This window comes from Dreissena polymorpha, chromosome 8 (assembly GCF_020536995.1).
Source record: "Dreissena polymorpha isolate Duluth1 chromosome 8, UMN_Dpol_1.0, whole genome shotgun sequence".
Lineage (NCBI taxonomy): Eukaryota > Metazoa > Mollusca > Bivalvia > Myida > Dreissenidae > Dreissena > Dreissena polymorpha.
Window position 1 is genome coordinate 81,161,182 of NC_068362.1, and position 17,437 is coordinate 81,178,618.

General features: G+C 35.4%; 1 long non-coding RNA gene across 1 annotated transcript; it reads right to left on the reverse strand.

The window, feature by feature from the left end:
* Positions 1 to 15,357: 15,357 nt before the first annotated feature.
* On the reverse strand, positions 15,358 to 15,961 carry LOC127841227 (uncharacterized). The gene is made up of 2 exons (XR_008030799.1): positions 15,660 to 15,961; positions 15,358 to 15,566 (listed from the first exon to the last, which is right to left on the reverse strand). It is a non-coding gene; the product is annotated as an uncharacterized LOC127841227 (long non-coding RNA).
* Between the last annotated feature and the right edge of the window lie 1,476 nt (positions 15,962 to 17,437).

The following is a 17,437-nucleotide window of genomic DNA, read 5'->3' on the forward strand; positions in this document are numbered from 1 at the left end:
TGTTTTACATCATCTGTTCGTTTCCCAAAGTAGCTCAGTAAATATTTTGAAACACCATCATCTCTCATCACAACATATCGACACTATATCAGTACTGAGTAATTTATACCCAACTCATTTCACTTCTCTATCAGTACAACAACTCAGCAATAATACGCCAGCCGCTTAAAATCATCATAAATCATCATACACAGTGAGACACGTCAACAGTCAAACACAAAAGTTTGTACTCACGTTTTGTAGAAACCCATCCACACAGCACGACATCTGAACTTCAACTGACAGTCAATCGATTCACACCACAACACAAATTTAATTGCACACAACTCAAGTCAAAGTCAAGTCGTCATCTCATAACAATAACCTAACACTAAAGTCCACCAGTCATTCAATAACCCGAGTACCAAGTCATATTCTATAACGCGAAGTCAATTTAACTCTCAAAGTACAAGTCAGTAAAACTCAAAACTTTTCATCAATAGTCAGAGCTCACGAAAGTACGTCCGTCTTCGTCAACGTTCAAAAGTCAACTGAAACTTTTTAATCGTAAAAATATTTCAAAGTCAAATTTTTTTCAGAGCTCACAAAAACAAGTCTGTCTTTGTCAAAGACCATCAGTCAACTAAGATTCTGTCGTAGTAAAAAAAATTTAAAAGTCAAAACTTTTTTCAGAGCGCATAAAAACACGTCCGTATTGGTCAATATCCAAGTCGCAACTGAGCGTTCTTTACCCGCGCAGTTCAAATTATAATGAGGTCACGACGTCGAGAGCTTCGAAAAACACGTCCGAACCCTTCAACGACCAAACGAAGAATGACAGAAAAGCACATTGAAAATGTTTATTCTTCATGATTTGAGTTACGACTGAATGTGTATTTGATGAGAAATCAAAAAATCATACTTACCTTGCAAAAATCCTAGCAATATTGACTTTGTGATGATATTTTTTCATGACCATACAAGCCGAAATATTCACACTCACAGCTTGAATGGGCATAAAAATTGATAAGCATGAGTCCGTACAATCCATCCAGTATTTCCTTCGAGTTAAAGCAAATCCATTGTCTTCTAGTTTTAAATCTTGTTATGAGGCGTACTCAACGCAGATTTTTATAGTCAATGTCAAAACGACAAAATGCGAGTATATAAAAAAATCTAGTCAAACATAGATTTACTAACCTATCATTCTGAAATAATCCTAGATCATATCAAATATGTGAGTAATCCATCAAAATATTTATTACTGAACATTTAACATCAGCACAAAATATTCCCGTATACCCATTTAGTTTTCTACATAGCCTGAACAATTCAATATTTATTTTCAATTCCGAGAACTCAAATGTTTTCATGACGTTCGACTGACGAAAGCAGCTCGATATGATTTCGCACTAACTTTATTAAAGAGCAACTATCGCGCTGTGATTTTTTCAACTGTGTTTTGTGATTTGTACTAGTACAACGAAGATATAGAAAATAAATATCAAACCACATATATCAAAATGTTCAGCACACTGGCGCCTACACAATGATATACAAATAGTATGGTTATGTGTACAATTGTTCTTGAAAATTTGAAATATCGAGAAAATTTGCGTTAAAATCAAAATTTCATAACTCGCGCGTTCGATTTTGTATACACAAATAGTACCAGTATGAGCGCATCGAAATTTCGGTTCATCTGGTGAAAATTTTATGGAATTTGGACAACTGGTTCTATAGATATTGCACTTAAACCACTGTCAAAGAAACACAATTTTCTATCGTCGATATGTAAACACCCCTTTAAGTTGAAAGATGAGTTTCATTGAAATGACGTCGTCGATTTGCACTGACAACGAAGGGTCAAAATTACGATTCATGAAATGTGTGTTTGTTGTGATATGGTTTTCTGCCCGTATAACTGCAGCGTTTTACAAAAACATCAAGTATGTTACACCAAAATGCACAGAAATAAATTCCCCATCGCATGATGCAAATATTACTGTATCATATTGCGAAATGAAAATCTTTTCTTCATATCAACCCAAGTTTTACCAATAAACAGAAATTTTGACATATATCCACTTATCTACTTGCAAAATATTTAAACTCTTATTGTTCCTGTTTATTTGCTGGTTATGATTGTGAAAATTTCATCGAAATGCGTTCACGCGTTATTGTGACAGTTAAAATAAACCGCTTCGATACAAACACAGTTTTATCAACTATTCGCTATCTAACGACGTTCGGTTTAACTCGATACTTTAAAGTTCAAAATTTCTATAAGCACGAATGCGTTTTCTCTCAGCAGTATTCTTGTAATTAGACCTATTGTGGAGTATCATACATCAAAATGTGCAGAACAGAATTCCCTATCGAATGGTATCAATTGCTATGTACTTGTCTTAAATGGGAATTTTTTTTCTTGTAAGCGAAGTGATTTATATGCGAAAAGCTAAGAATTTCTTCTATATGCGAATATGTTATCAAAAAATGATCCCCACAAAACTTGTTGCTATTAACACGTTTCATATTAATGCGAAAATGTTATGTTGATCGGTCAAATGGTTGGGAAAAAACGCGAAGTTAAACTTTGTACGAAATCACTGTTCTATTCGCAGAGAGTTTTCGACGTTGAGTCAAAATGTAAAGTTAAAGACAGAAATGCGTTTAGTACGAAATCGTTATCGCACTGTATTTTTGTTGTGTCTAAACATACGGTAAAGTGTAATATATAAAAATGCGTGGAATCGAATTTCCTACAAGCTAGTACCAAAATAACGATAAATGCTCATTACACAAAAAAGTTTTCTTGTTAGCGAATTTTGCAAAGTTGAATATCTGATACAATAAGTCGTGTGAGAACAATATAGGTGAAACAAAAATTGTAGCTATCATGCGGTTAAATATTGTGGTGAAAATTTCATCTGAATATCATGAGGCGTTCTCGAAAGAATTGAGTTAAACCGATGCATTTTAAACTCCTTTCCCTCGCTTGTTTACATGCATAGAAATGCAATGACGTTGTAAAAAATCTAAAGTTAAAGACAGAAATGCGTTTTGTACGAAATCGTTATCGGACTGTTTTATTGTTGTGTTATGATATATAGTTAAGTGTTATACATCAAAATGCGTGGAATTGAATTTCCTACAAAATCATACCAAAATGAAGATAAATGCTCTTAACACGAAAAAGTTTTCTTCTTAGCGAATTTTGCAAAATTGAATATCTGACACAATGAGTCGTGTGAGAACAATATAGGCGAAACAAAAATTGTAGCTATCATATGATGCAATACTGTGGTGAAAAAATCATCTAAATATCAAGAGACGCTATCGAGCAAAATGAGTTAAACCGATGCAACTTAAACTCTTTCCCCGCTTGTTTACATGCATAGAAATTTCAATGACGTTGTAAAAAATCTAAAGTTAAAGACAGAAATGCGTTTTGTACGAAATCGTTATCGGACTGTTTTATTGTTGTGTTATGATATATAGTTAAGTGTTATACATCAAAATGCGTGGAATTGAATTTCCAACAGAATCATACCAAACTAAAGATGAATGCTCTTAACGCAAAAAAGTTTTCTTGTTAGCGAGTTTTGCAAAGTAGAATATCTGACACAATGAGTCGTGTGAGAACAATATAGGCGAAACAAAAATTGTAGCTATCATATGATGCAATACTGTGGTGAAAAAATCATTTAAATATCATGAGACGTTTGCGAAAGAATTGAGTTAAACCGATGTAACTGAAACTTTTCCCTCGCTTGTTTACATGCATATGAATGACGTTGTAAAAAATCTAAAGTTAAAGACAGAAAAACGTTTAGTACGAAATCGTTATCGAACTGTATTTTTGTTGTGTCTAAACATACGGTAAAGTGTGATATATAAAAATGCGTGGAATTGAATTTCCTACAAAATCATACCAAAATGAAGATAAATGCTTTTAACACGAAAAAGTTTTCTTGTTAGCGAATTTTGCAATGTTGAATATCTGATACAATAAGTCGTGTGAGAACAATTTAGGCGAAACAAAAAATGTAGCTATCATATGATAGAATATTGTGGTGAAAATTTCATCTGGATATGATGAGTGGTTCTCGAAAGAATTGAGTTAAACCTCTTGGTAAGATATTGCACCCAAGGTTGTTTACATGCATATGAATGCAATGACGTTGTAAAAATCTCAAGTTAAAGACAGAAATGCGTTTAGTACAAAATCGTTATATCGCTGTATTTTTTGTTTGTTTAGACATACGATTAAGTGGAATACATCAAAATGCGTGGAATTGAATTTCCAACAGAATCATACCAAACTAAAGATGAATGCTCTTAACGCAAAAAAGTTTTCTTGTTAGCGAGTTTTGCAAAGTAAAATATCTGACACAATGAGTCGTGTGAGAACAATATAGGCGAAACAAAAATTGTAGCTATCATATGATGCAATACTGTGGTGAAAAAATCATCTAAATATCAAGAGACGCTATCGAGCAAAATGAGTTAAACCGATGCAACTTAAACTTTTTCCCCGCTTGTTTACATGCATAGAAATGCAATGACGTTGAAAAAAAATCTAAAGTTAAAGACAGAAATGCGTTTATGACAAAATCGTTATCGGACTGTTTTATTGTTGTGTTATGATATATAGCTAAGTGTTATACATCAAAATGCGTGGAATTGAATTTCCTACAAAATCATACCAAACTAAAGATGAATGCTCTTAACGCAAAAAAGTTTTCTTGTTAGCGAGTTTTGCAAAGTAGTATATCTGACACAATGAGTCGTGTGAGAACAATATAGGCGAAACAAAAAATGTAGCTATCATAGGATTACATATTATGGTGAAAATTTCATCTTAATATCATGAGACGTTTTCGAGCAAATTGAGTTAAACCGATGTAACTTAACATCTTGTTTCGTTTGTTTACATGGATAAAAGACGACGTTGTAAAAATCTAAAGTTAAAGACAGAAATGCGTTTAGTACGAAATCGTTATTGCACTGTATTGTTTGTGTGTTTAGACAGACGTTTAAGTGTAATACATCAAAATGCGTGGAATTGAATTTCCTACAAAATCATACCAAAATGAAGATAAATGCTCTTAACACGAAAAAGTTTTCTTCTTAGCGAATTTTGCAAAATTGAATATCTTATGCAATGAGTCGTGTGAGAACAATATAGGCGAGACAAAAATTGTAGCTATCATATGATAGAATATTGTGGTGAACATTTCATCTGGATATTATGAGTGGTTTCAAAGAAAATTGACTTAAACCTCATTGTAAGATATTGCACCCAAGCCAAAGTTGTTTTCATGGATAGAAATGACGTTCGAGCTACAGTACATGTGTGCTTTAAAAGTCAATTCATGATTACAGGCAAAATGGTTTTCGGCTAGTCTTGATCAAGCGATACAATAGACATACAAGCATGTCATATCAAAATATGTGGAATTACATGCTCTTCATGTTGATATCAGTTTTGTTTCAAAAAGCGATAGAATGAAAAAGTTTTCTTGTTGCGAACGTTTTCAAAGTGATTTTTATCACATAAGCATGTATGTTGGAACAAAAATATCAATAGAAAAGTTGTAGCGAACAATAAGCTGGGTATTGTACTTTAAATTTGATAGTGATGACTTGAACAGTTCCGAAGAAATTTGACTTAAACCTCGGTGTACGATATTTACCCAAGGTTGTTTACATGAAGCGAAATGACGTACTACATGTAATGAATTTTTGCGCGATGCCGATTTAAACAAAACGATCAATGTTGCGTTTAACTTTCTACGTGCTAAATCGAAATGTTTCACATACATACAAAGTGTTATACACCAAATTCTTCAGAAAACAATTCCCAATTTAACTGTACATATTTCGTTAAGCAAAACGAAAAAGCAAAAAAGTTTTCTTCATACAAAAGATTTCGGACAGATATTTTACATAGAAGCATATATTTCAGGGCAAACTAATCAGTACGTAATTGTAGCATATAGCCATCTGTGTACTGTACTGAAAATTTCATATTGATATTTTGAGTGGTTTCAAAGAAAATGCACTTAAACCTCGTTGTACGATATTGCACCAAGGTTGTTTACTTACAGCGAAACGACGTACTGCATTTTATGAATTTAACCTCCATGTTAAGAAAAACAATATCAGAGTTGAGTTCAGTTTTCTGCTGATAAATCGGCGTTTCAATGTGTGATTATTAAATCCTCACAAAAACTTCATATTTGACGGTACACATTTTGAACAATGTATCGCAAAACGAAAAGGCGAAAAAGATTTCTTTTAAAGGCTTTATTTTCGATCAAAAACTCGCATTTTGTCCAAGAAGCATAAACAAAAGAATACAACGTCTGGAACAATCATTGTGGAGCTTTCTAAGTTGAATATCATAGTCAAAATTTGATCCCAATATCTGCATTGGTTGTTGAGAAATGTACAGTTAAACTTTCTCGCAAATACTCATCTATCTATGTACTTTACTGTGAAATGACGTTCGATATTATTTGCACTTGATGACCTCGCTGTACTGGGTGTAATTTCTCATGCGTTGATGAAGTATTGGATTGGAAAAAAATTTGTACTAGCGAGATATTGTGATTTGAAAAATACTCCACTGCACTGTTGCGTTGAAATTTGATCAAAGTACATTTCGCAAAAATATTCATAAAAGTTCATATCAAATAACAGCTGTTAGGTATTGACTCATTTTTCACACACACAATTTTGTTTTGTCGAGATGAAGAATTGCGAATGAGCAAAATACTCATTAAGCGTATAAGGCTTGAATTTTCACAAGTGCATAAGCTTTGTCGAAACTTGTGAAACGTATCGAGTACTTGAGTTAAATATTCTCTGCGTACTTTTGTTGTAACATTCGATTTTTTGTATTCGAGTAGTAGCAGGGCAACATTTGGTATATGAATAACGAAATCGGGTCGCCTGTTCTGAATTGTTACTTCGTGCTTTATGTACAATTTACAGTCGTCGCGTAATGTGGGAAATGTCTTTCTGAGGTACTGACCCAACTCGCTAACGTACGTTTTATCAAAATCCCTCAGACATGCAACTTTGTTCAGCGTTTTTCTCAAATATGAGTGTCGACATCTACCACGCGTAAAAAATTTGCTATTCATGTTTATCAAGGACTTTGGTATGTAAGCGCTATGCTTTGTCTATATACTGAAAACGCACCAGCCCGTTGGGTATATAAAGCGACACGGACAGGTATGGTCATCATTCTTGATTTGAGACTCCAAGAGAGAACATTGACTCGAAATCATGCCGAAATACGCAAACCGACTGCCAAAGTTCGAGGACACAGACGCTGCTAGTGGTAGTAGCGAAACGACTGGCAAGGGAAAGCGACATGCTACAAAGCCATACACTCGACCAGAACAATCGGCGTCAATTGATCTAAAGTCGTTCGGCTATCAACTGAACAGACTTGGAAGTCAGGTTACAGCGTTCGTGAACAGCAGCGACTTCGCTATGTCTAAAGAAGGTCGCGATGTCTGCAAGAAAATGGTATCGTGTATTCAAAAGGCTTCATCTTATCAGCGAGAAGCGAGCGAACATTTGGTTGATGATCAAGAGCGTTTCTTCGAGGATGAGTGGTCTAAACGCGAACGCGCGCTAAAAGAGCAACATGAACTCGAAACCGATAGGATAATAGCGCAGCTCCTATTTGAAAAAGAGCAGGCTTTGGATTCGCTTAGAACAAAACTTCAAGAAGAAAAAGATGAGGCTATTCGAGGATTGAAAACGTGTACCATATGCTACGATGAGGAAAAAAACAGTACCTTGACAAGGTGTGGGCACACTTTTTGTGAAAACTGCTGCCTGATGATGTTCGATGGAGACTGCGCTATGTGTCGAGCTGACGTTACTGGCTGGGTGCGAATGCTTTTCACTGATTAAATGTTTTGACTGTTTTCATATGTTTGATGTTTGTTGTAAAATAAAATGTTTAAATGCATATGATGTGTATGTTGTTAGTCGAGCAGGTTAGATATAGTTTGATTGTATAGTAGAATAACGTTGAGCTTACGAACAATTTCGTATCGAATTGCGATGGATTGAATGCTAAATATGAGTCATTGTGGAATCTAGCATCTTGTTGCATCAACATGTTTCGAAATGTACAGCGAAATCAAGGACTTTGGTATGTTAACACTATGCTTTGTCTATATAGTGAAAAAGCACCAGGCCGTTGAGTATTTAACCCATTTGAGTCGGGATACGGTTTCATTCGTATTGCCCTGATATCAGATTATTACAAATATTTGTATATAAGCAAACGAATTCCTGTGTTGCTTTGTATTGTACAGCAATGAAACGCAAACGAGAGGATTTAACACTATGGGATGCTGCAAACGTCCACAAACACAAAAGTATGTGGTATTGGTGGGACTATATTAGAAGGAAAGATTTGATAAATCATGAGAAAACTGATTGCGATGTGATTCAATTGTTACAGTCTGCGAGTGTCAAAAAGCAAAAGACACAGTCCGATAAAATTTTAACGTCGTTTTCGGTTGGACTTCGTCCTACTAAACATCAAAAACAAGTCCTCAACGAAATGCTTCGCGTTTCAAATTATACTTACAACTGGTGCTTGTGGTTAGTAAACGAAAAAGGATTAAAGCCACACCTATTTGAACTTCAGAAAATTGTTTGCAAAACAAATGCCAGCGATGTCGACCCTCAATACAGGATTGAAAACGATGACTGGTTTTTTAACAACAAAATGACTAGAGTAAAGGGAACATCGTGCAAAAACTTTTGTACATCTTACAAGTCGGCTAAGGCACTTAAATCAAAACTAAAACGACCAATGCCTATTTCAAATATCATTCAAGGATCTTTTGGGGTTCCAAAACTTTACATAAGATTGCTTTCATCTAAAGACGTTTGTACACATAATACCAACATGCAGAAGCGATACATCTGTATGATACCGGACAATTTTGAAAAGCGTTCAAATCCTAAAGAACGATTCTTAAAACTTGCTAAACCGATAACAAAAATACCTCCAATTGAACACGATGTTAAAATTGTCAAGCGTGCTGATGGCATGTTTATCATGAACATTCCTTGTGATCCTAAGTATACACGAAGAAATGCATCAAACGATACAATAGATAAACGTGTGTGTGGTATTGATCCTGGCGGTAGAACGTTTGCTACAGTGTATGACCCAATTGACTGTAGTGTTTTCCAAGTTGGTATTGAAGAAGACAAGCAGTATGTGATTAGCAAACTCCACAATAAAATAGATCATGCGCATATGCATTTGACAAAAGCGCAAAACAAAAAGCAACAACAAGCAGCTCGTGAACGAATTGTATCACTGAAGAAAACACATTTGAAACTAAAAACGTTTGTAGAAGATATACACCTTAAGCTTTCTTCACATCTTGTCAAAGAGTATCAGTATGTTGCACTGGGTAAAATCAACGTAGCACCAATGGTAAAGAAAAAACATTTATCAAAACGTGCTAAAAGGGATTTGCTATATTGGCAACATTACAGATTTCGCCAACGGCTAATCAACCGGACTACGAATACTGGCTGTGTACTGGATGTTCAAGATGAAGCATACACTTCAAAGACGTGTGGAATGTGTTCAACAATCAACGAAAACCTTAAAAAGAGTGAAACATTTTATTGCGATCAGTGCAAATATAACACACACAGAGACGTAAATGGTGCGAGAAACATTTTGCTGAAATCTTTGCGCATGTTTCCGTTTGAAAAGCAACAACAATAATAACTATGTTACAATTAGGTCGATCCATCCTAAATTCGAAAGTCGATTGCTTCGAGACTTTGCGTATGCTTAGTTCGGGGCAATTGTCTGCCGAATGATATGGGTTAAACATCAGTACGATAAGAATGCAACATGTCAAATTGGTTCTCGCTATGGCATTATTGGTTGATACATAGTATGAATAAATCATATTAAACATCTAATCTGTGTTTTGTTTTACATGCTTGAAATGAATGTTTTATGCTTACACGACTTCAGGCTCATATTGGCCTTAAAAAAGGAAAATTAAGGTCACGGGTATAAATAGCTAGTTTTTGACACAACACAATCATTCTTCCTTGAGATTTCAAAGCGACATGGCGCTCTCCAAACAGCTTACCAATGCTGGTGTTCGTGTAGATGATGAAACTCATCCATTGCATTCAACACCCAGTGAGATGATACGAAAGCATCCAATTTTGTAATCACTTCTCACAATGACTGACGAAGAAATTAAAACAGAATATCGTTCGCGAGAAAACGATGCAGCAGCTAATTTCATTGCTCAGCCATCACAGCAATGTTCCAACGACTCAACAGGTTCAACTAGTACAACGACATCGAATAAACGAAAAGCTATTGCTAATTCTGACGGTCAAACTGTCAAAAAACCAAAACGAAACGCAAAACAGGACGCTATTTCAACTGAAAAGAAGCATGAAGACTTTTTCGAAGAGTATTTAAAAAAACAAGAGATACTAAAATCGTCGCACGGCAAAGCTCAGATAAAAATCGACAGTCTCAATAAGGCGCTAAGGTACGTTAAATCTGTACCAATTGATGAGCCGAGGTTAACATCGTGCGTAACAACTGCAGCTACAAACATTTCCAATGCAATTGATTTGATTATTTCAAACCATCTAAAAAGCAGCAGCAAAATCGACTACTGCAGACTATGCAAACTTGAAAGCAATCCACCTAGAGTGTTCAGCAAGAAGTGTGGGCACGGGTTTTGTTGTCTAAATTGCTTTCCAAAGTACATGGAATTTGTAAGTGCTAACACTGGTGAACAAATTGTTTGTTTGAAATGCAAAATACCATATGATTGTCACACTGGTTGTTTTGGACCAGGTTATGTCATTTTTGGCTAGCAATGTATCAATAAAATCTATGTTACACCTTACATTTGTGTTTTTGTGTTATATGATTATACATAGAGTTGTGAGTGAAAGAATCTGAAAATACTGAAAACTGCCATTTCACACAATCAGACAAGTAGAAGGTTGTGCTTGCTAGCAGTAATAGGCTCTCGGAATGGCAATCTCTTTTTGAACCAGACCAGTTATGTAAGCCGAGTATGAAAATTCTCATCTTCTTATTCATATAGACGACTAAAACAAATCTGCACAAAAAATTGACTTGTGGTTGTGCTTGCAAGGTCACACACACACTGTAATATGCGCTCGGAATGGCAATCTCTTTTTGTATGAGACCAGTTATGTAAGCCGAGTATCAAAATTATTGTATTCTTAATCATATAGACGACTAAAACAAATCTGCACAAAAAATTGACTTGTGGTTGTGCTTGCTAGCTCAAGCAGACACTGTAAATTGCATTCAGTGATTTCTCAAATCATATCAGAGCTAGGACTTGAACCTAGATTTCCTTCTGCGAAAGAAGGCGTTCTTCATTGAACCACTCTGAGAATATGAACTGAACATCACTTCACACATAACACACACAATGAGTTTTGTGGACAGACATGAATGTGCTGACAGAAAACCATATTTTTCTAAATTGCATTTATATACTTTTTTTCTCATCATTTGCATCAGAAATCTTATGAGAGCCATGTATAAAAATTCTCATATTCTTATCCATATGCATGAATAAACCAAATCTGAACCAAAACATGGCTTGTGGTTGTGCTTGCTAGCTCAAGCAAACACTGTATGATGCGCTCAGTGAATCACAGTATCACGGCACAACAAACACACACAATAAGTTTTGTGGACAGACATGAATGTGCTGACAAAAAACCATATTTTTCTAAAAAGCATTTATATACTTTTTTTCTAAGCATTTGAATGAGACCAGTTATGAGAGCCATGTATCAAAATGTTCAAATATTCTCTTATGGACCTCAATAAAACAAATCTGAACCAAAACATGGCTTGTGGTTGTGCTTGCTAGCTCAAGCAGACACTGTTAGATGCGCTTTGTGAATGACTGAATCACTGCACAACAAACACACACAATGAGTTTTGTGGACAGACATGAATGTGCTGACAAAAAACCATATTTTTCTAAATAGCATTCATATACTTTTTTTTCATCCACTTTCATCTGAAATTGTTATGCGTGCTTGCTTGAAAAATTTGCAAATACATACACTATAGGCAATGATAATAAAAACTGACTCGGGACAGACTTACAAATGGGTTTGCTTGTTGATACACACATTTGTGTTGACTTGAAAGAAAGATTGTTGTGACCAAACATTCACATGTTGGCAAAAAGCAGAATTTGCATTTTGGTGTGTATATAGATTTTTTTGCAGTTTTAGACATCAAATATTTTTGTGAAGAAGACTTTGAAATGGACAATTATGCATTCTATGGATAAAATATGAAAAGTGAGCCTACATAGAAATATGAAAACAAATCAGTGCACATGTTTTCTTCACATAAACTGTCATACTCAAATGTAAATTCTGGTAAGAAATTATTCAACATATGACAAATGTTTTACACAGTCAATACAACATGATAAAATATCTGTGTCCAATACAGTTACTGTACTGACCAACATGCAAAATTTTCATTTTTTGTGTTACTAACTTTTTTTAACTTGCAAAACCCACAAATGTTATGCCATTTTTGCTTCTAGATACTTACAAATCCATACCATAGGAACTTCTTAAAAAAAATAACTCAAACAGGCAACCATTGGGTTTTGCTTGTTGAAATTGAATCAAATATTGTTGTGACCTTGAACATTCACATGTTGGTAAAAGAAGCAGAATTTGTAGTTTTGTGTGTTAACAGATTCTATTTGCAGTTTTTGACAGAAATGGTACTTGCGGTATAGATTCAAAAATTGTTGAATATGTTTGATATGATTCAAAAATGAAAAAAACTGACCCTTGAAGTTTAATGACAAATATTCTGACAAATTAGTGCACATGTTTACTTTCACATAAAGTATCATATTGAAATGTAAGTTCTGGTGAGAAATTGTTCAACTTATGACAAATGTGACATTATTCAATCACAGTGTTAACAACACACAGTTACAAATAAATACTGATTGTTCATTCATTCTAGAAATCAACTTTGTATGGCAGATTTTGATGTGTACAAATAACATTCAAGTCAAAAAAGTCTGATGCAGCTAAGAAAACAAAACAACACAAATCAAGTTCTAAACTGACTTATTTTACATAAAACAGCAGTGATCACAATCATTTGAATAAAAGAACACATTTTGTTAAGAGCATTTAACTTTGGTACAAAAATCTACACAATATGATTTATCATGTACTTCATTTTTCTTTGTTTACATTTGAGATGTGTTGACATTTCAACAATACACGGTTTTGTCTATCATGAAACAAAAAATATATTTTGGTGGTACTTTCTTGTAATCGTAACCATGTTTTGACAAAATTCATCGTTTCTTGAACTCTCAATCCAAGAAAGAAAGCCTGAAAATGCCTCACATACATGTATCGATACTGTACATAGAACAACACCCATTTTTCGGAAGGTTCGGATGAAACTCATATCTTTGAACGTTGTATTTTTCCAAAAAGCAAAGTAAACTACAAACTTTTTGTCAAGCATGAATTAAAACTATCTTTTCTAGAACTAATGACACCGCATATTCCGCAAAATTCGGCTTGTTGATAAAAATACTCGTCGATGAAAACATAAAACACTTTGTTTACATACAATTGGGGCTTTTGTCGACTTTGTGAAATTTCATGTTCTGGGGAAGGGACATGCATTTCGAGTTTTATGCTGTTGAGTTGAATAACGGCATACTATAAAAGGGCGAATTGCTTGTGTTTGAATCATTTCGATTTTTGAAACCGAACGAACAACACGCATAATGAGTGACAGAAAAGCTTGCGAGCAATGGATGTCAGGTGTGGAGAAAAGTGGAGGTTTCCAGGCATGGTTAGAGAGGCAGAATAAGCATCGTGAGAATGAGTCGTTAGCTGGAAACAACAAAGCAGCTTGTAACAAATGGATTAAGAGCATGGGCGAAATGCTGCCAACTGTTTACGACACTACGTTAGTGATTGTGTGTCATACGTGCAAAAACTTTTTTTCGATGGTGAACTTTTGCCGTAGATGCGAGGCCCTCAGCTGTGTGTCATGTACGCGGATCGACGATCGCTGCGAATGGTGTGGCGAAATTCAGGGTTACGGCCAAAACAGAGAAGCGAGGCTTTTGCATCTGTGATGGACTGATCGAGTGGACTATGTGGGCTGATCTAGTGGACTATGTAAACTGTTGTACGTTGTTGTTGCGAAAGATTGAATGTTTGAAATATTGATTGTTGCAGAATAAAATCGTTTGAAACTACATATACATAGTTGTTTGTATTTGCTTTGATTAGAGTTGGATAATATAGTTTGAGAAAACATACGACACTGGGTTATATCAATAACTAACGCAATAGCGAAATCAAACATTCGTGCACACAATAGTACTTGTTTTTCAACTTTGCGTTTGGTAGTTGCATGAATAAGTATATGTTACTACAAGAACAAGAACAAAACAAATTAAACGGTTCATGATATTTATTTACAACACGATCATACAAAACATACTCATGTGTCTATCAATAGTCTTGTTCCTGGACCCACCATTCGCAAAAACTGGCAATGTGGTGAATGTTTATGGTGTTCCAAGAAAACATCGTCTGTAGATTTCCAATGATACAACACAATGCCACAACGAAAACATTTGCAACGGTCGTGTTGTCCCAAGTAGTACAACCCGCAAGAAGCAAGCTGGTATTTGTTTGGTTGTATTTGGGGAGACCAATGCTCAAACGTTTTCAGTCTGTCGATATAGTTGTTCATGAACATACTTGTTTCATTCGTGCAAAAAGCGTCGGTATCATCCATGATATGATATGATATTATATTACACATGCAATTGGTTATTTCAACATCTTTATACATTTTTTGTCTCAAAAATACTCTTGGTCAAACGTTACGAGTTTTGTTCTCTTGGCTTTTGAGCTCAACAAAATCCCATTAATGGTTTGAAGTCGTTTTGTGGGATCTTGGTGTGTCCAGCACAAATCATATTTCGGATTGATCAGAATAACCTCAATATCGACATAGTACACAATTTCCGTATCTGTCGCTTTCCAACATTGATCTCGCGTCGAAAATGTAAACTTCACATCTGGATAGAGATCCATGATGTACATTTCGACAGCTTTGTTCCACTTTTCAATATTCAAACGCAACATATGTCGAAAAAATCCCAAATCTTTGAGTTCAACGGCTAGCATTGTTTAGGTGTATAGAATCAATTTTCAAGTTACTACCTATATAACATTTTCTACCAAACAAACAAACACATGTTAACGTTTCAACAAGTTTATTCAATATTTTGCACATCGACAATTGACAGGCACGCAGTGACAGGTCCAGCATCGGTGCATTCGGTTTATACGTCGCTGTGTTATTTTGCCCACGCTGAGAAAGAATGGAGGACGTTTCGCCACCGCAATTTCAGCTTCCCAGTCTTCGGTTTTCGTTTTTGGAGTTACCACCCCGATGCTGGTATTTTCTGAAACAGAAAAAGCAAAAGTTAACAACTAAATGAACAATGCTTACAATAAAAACTGCTATGAAAACACAATATCTTATCAACACAACTTACTTTTCATCTCGGACTGGCTTATTTCTAAGTCCCAATTCTCAGTCTGTGGAACTTGAAATTTATTTGCTGGTACAGACATGTTGTCGCTTTGGTGTTTAAATCAAAAATGATTTGAATCAATAGTCATGTAGCGCATTTTATATTCAGCGACTGTTTGAGAACCACTAACCCAAAGTTGTTGTCACTTGTGTTCGTGTACAGAATATTGAGAATTTTGTTTGCAGTATTGTATTGACAAGAAACAAAGTTGTACTTTGTTTGCACCAAACGCTCAATTTCATCACGAAGTGTCGCTGAGTCATCTTGCTGCGAGACCTCAAGAATGCTTCTCATGCGAAATGAGTCAAGCTGTTTGTTCCAAAAATCAGTAGTGCATTTGGGTACGAGTGTTTGACCATAACGTTTGATTAGACACGAAGCCAGTTTGTCATGCGTATTCTTTGAAAATGTTAGTACTCCAATCATACTTAAGGCTTGTGTCAAGTAATAGCTCGTAGCTGCCATATCTTTGGTACATGTTCTTGAAAAATAAAGGTGACACTGATGAACCTCATTGCCGTAGTTATCTTCGTAATCGGTTTGTTCGCAAAGCAGAAAATCAAACCCATTGCTGTGTGAATCACTAAACCTGAGCTTCACAAACTGTATGTATTCAGGTTTAGATATATGAATGACAACTTGTTCTAGGTCTGTTTGTGTGAAATCAACAGGCAAAACATGTTTTTCGTTGATAACAATGTAACACGATGAATCAAAATCAAAGTTTTGATTTATGTGTGTTGCTAACAACTCGGGTTGGTTTGATTTGATGAGTGCATTTAATTTGCTTTCGCCTTTCCGTTCGATGCAACGAGCCATATCTGTTTTCAAAACCTACTTTTTCAAGCTTATACCACTAACTTTGTAACATGACGGGTTGTATATAAAGCCATGCAACTTATTCAATGCGTCTCATTTACAATCTGACAACCGAAGCGACAACATGTTCGTCCAAACATTGTGCGAAAAATTCATTCGCGAGAAAAGAAATTTCAATGCGAATGGTCACCAAAAGAAGTACATGTTTAGCGTTACATGTCCTTTCACAGATGTCGAGGGACTGCGTTTTACGTCGATAACTAACAGTCCGTATGACTACTTGAACTACAAGCCAACGCTGGACCATGTGTTTCTCGATGAACCGACACTAGCTGCGTTTGAACGATATGTTGACTTGATGTTTTCTGTTGCCGATGAAAAGATTGATATGTGCTACTTCAAAATATTGAAAACATTAGTACCAGAACATTTCGCAACTCTTAACGAGCGCATAAAGAAGGGTAGATACATGCAGTCGAATCCCACGTTAAACTACAGACTGCCGATATGCATAATACCAGTGTTGGAGTTGCATGGAATCGAGGAGTTCAGCAAAGTTTATTCTGTGAAATCGACTTGTCTTTCTTTGGAAAGGACTCAGATACGATTGAAGCTGAACACCTACTTTCGAGCAGTCATGACATTACTCGATTGTACGGAAAACGATATCGTGGAAATATTGGTGAAAAAAGGAGTGCTACCGAGTAAAAACTTTCAGCTTGTCAGTACACAGAAAGAGCTCACAATAGGTCTGAAAATTGTGAGAAGCTGTGGTGAAATATACGAAGCGTTGCAAACTGGCATCGAAATGAGAGAGATGAATGCTAACGTATACTCACTGCAACCAAAATATGGATATCCAAATACAAATTTGTGTCAGGCGTTAGAGGTTTTGTTTGTGATGCATCCTTTGTACCGCA